Genomic DNA, 3,122 nt, shown 5'->3' with positions numbered 1-3,122 from the left:
CATGCCTGCCAGGAACCCAAACGAGGTCACTGCATTTCTTGAGACATACCAGCAAAGCTCGAAAGAGACAACATCTAGTTCGTAATATTCAAACTTAAGCCACAATGAAACCCCTCTACTTGCATGTATCTGAAGGAAATATTCCCTAGAGGCAATAATAAAGTTATTATTTATTTCCTTATATTATGATAAATGTTTATTATTCATGCTAGAGTTGTATTAACCGGAAACATGATACATGTGTGAATTCATAGACAAACAAAGTGTCACTAGTATGCATCTACTTGACTAGCTCATTGATCAAAGATGGTTATGTTTCCTAGCCATAGACAAAGAATTGTCATTTGATTAACGGGATCACATCATTAGGAGAATGATGAGATTGACTTGACCCATTCCGTTAGCTTAGCACTTGATCGTTTAGTATGTTGCTATTGCTTTCTTCATGACTTATACATGTTCCTATGACTATGAGATTATGAAACTCCCGTTTACCGGAGGAACACTTTGTGTGCTACCAAACGTCACAACGTAACTGGGTGATTATAAAGGTGCTCTATAGGTGTCTAAGAAGGTACTTGTTGGGTTGGCGTATTTCGAGATTAGGATTTGTCACTCCGACTGTCGGAGAGGTATCTCTGGGCCCACTCGGTAATACACATCACTTAAGCCTTGCAAGAATTGTAGCTAATGAGTTAGTTACGAGATGATGTATTACGGAACGAGTAAAGGGACTTGTCGGTAACGAGATTGAACTAGGTATTGAGATACCGACGATCGAATCTCGGGCAAGTAACATACCGATGACAAAGGGAACAACGTATGTTGTTATACGGTTTGACCAATAAAGATCTTCGTAGAATATGTGGGAGCCAATATGAGCATCCAGGTTCCGCTATTGGTTATTGACCAGAGACGTGTCTTGGTCATGTCTACATAGTTCTTGAACCCGTAGGGTCCGCACGCTTAAAGTTTGATGACGGTTATATTTTGAGTTTATGTGTTTTGATGTACCAAAGGTAGTTCGGAGTCCCGGATGTGATCACGGATATAATGAGGAGTCCCGAAATGGTCGAGACGTAAAGATCGATATATTGGACGACTATGTCCGGACACCGGAATGGTTTCGGGGAGTTTCAGGCATATACCGGAGTACCGGGGGCTTACCGGAACCCCCCGGGAGACTAATGGGCCTATTGGGCCCTAGTGGAGAAGAGGAGGGGCGGCCAAGGGCAGCCGCGCGCCCCCTTCCCCCTAGTTGGAATTGGACAAGGAGGGGGGCGGCGCCCCCCTTTCCTTTCCCCCTCTCTCTCCTTCCCTCTCCTCTCCTACTCCCACATGGAAGGGGGAGTCCTACTCCGGTGGGAGTAGGACTCCTCATGGGGCGCGCCTAGGGTGGCCGGCCCCCTCCCCCTCCTCAACTCCTTTATATACGGGGGGAGACACCCCTTGGAGACAACAATTGATCTCTTGGATCTCTTAGTCGTGTGCGGTGCCCCCCTCCACCATAATCCACCTCGATAATATCGTAGCGGTGCTTAGGCGAAGCCCTGCGTCGGTAGAACATCATCATCGTCACCACACCGTCGTGCTGACGGAGCTCTCCCTCAAATCTCGGCTGGATCGGAGTTCGAGGGACGTCATCGAGTTAAACGTGTGCAGAACTCGGAGGTGCCGTGCGTTCAGTACTTGATCAGTCGGATCGTGAAGACCTACGACTACATCAACCGCGTTGTGCTAACGCTTCCGCTTTCGGTCTACGAGGGTACGTGGACACACTCTCCCCTCTCGTTGCTATGCATCACCATGATCTTGCATGTGCATAGGAATTTTTTTGAAATTACTACGTTACCCAACAGTGGCATCCGAGCCAAGTTTTATGCGTTGATGTTATATGCACGAGTAGAACACAAATGAGTTGTGGGCGATACAAGTCATACCGCTTACCAGCATGTCATACTTTGGTTCGGCGGTATTGTTGGATGAAGCGGTCCGGACTGACATTACGCATACGCTTACGCGAGACTGGTTCTACCGACGTGCTTTGCACACAGGTTGCTGGCGGGTGTCAGTTTCTCCAACTTTAGTTGAACCGAGTGTGGCTATGCCCGGTCCTTGAGAAGGTTAAAACAACACTAACTTGACGAACTATCGTTGTGGTTTTGATGCCTAGGTAAGAACGGTTCTTGCTCGGCCCATAGCAGCCACGTAAAACTTGCAACAACAAAGTAGAGGATGTCTACTTTGTTTTTGCAGGGCATGTTGTGATGTGATATGGTCAATGTCGGTGTCAAAACCGGCGGATCTCGGGTAGGGGGTCCCGAACTGTGCGTCTAGGCCGGATGGTAACAGGAGGCAGGGGACATGATGTTTTACCCAGGTTCGGGCCCTCTTGATGGAGGTAAAACCCTACGTCCTGCTTGATTAATATTGATGATATGGGTAGTACAAGAGTAGATCTACCACGAGATCAGAGAGGCTAAACCCTACAAGCTAGCCTATGGTATGATTGTATGTTGTGATTGTTGTCCTACGGACTAAAACCCTTCGGTTTATATAGACACTGAAGAGGGTTAGGGTTACACAAGGTCAGTTACAAAGGAGGAGATATCCATATTCGTATTGCCTAGCTTGCCTTCCACGCCAAGTAGAGTCCCATCCGCACACGAGACGAAGTCTTCAATCTTGTATCTTCATAGTCTAACAGTCCGGCCAATGGAGATAGTCCGGCTGTCCGGAGACCCCCTAATCTAGGACTCCCTCAGTAGCCCCCGAACCAGGCTTCAATGACGATGAGTCCGGCGCGCAGTATTGTCTTCGACATTGCAAGGCGGGCTCCTTCACAGAAGAATTTGAATACGAGGATAGTGTCCGACCCTGCAAAATAAGTTCCACATTCCATCATAGAGAGAATAATATTTTTGCAGATCTAATTTGCTGGCTTGTTTTGGCAGCATGACGTTATGTCATGGCCCGGTGATTATTCGAACCGTTTCTCTTAACCAGCCCTGCACATAACGCGAGGCAGTTTTTTCGACACGTCTTGTCAAAGCAGAGATCGTGTCCCCTTATTACGGGATTCTCATCAATACGGGCGTGGGTAACCCAACCGCGCCATCAAT

Source organism: Triticum dicoccoides, chromosome 5A, assembly GCF_002162155.2.
Source record: "Triticum dicoccoides isolate Atlit2015 ecotype Zavitan chromosome 5A, WEW_v2.0, whole genome shotgun sequence".
NCBI classification, from domain to species: Eukaryota; Viridiplantae; Streptophyta; class Magnoliopsida; order Poales; family Poaceae; genus Triticum; species Triticum dicoccoides.
This window is presented reverse-complemented; position numbering follows the sequence as displayed.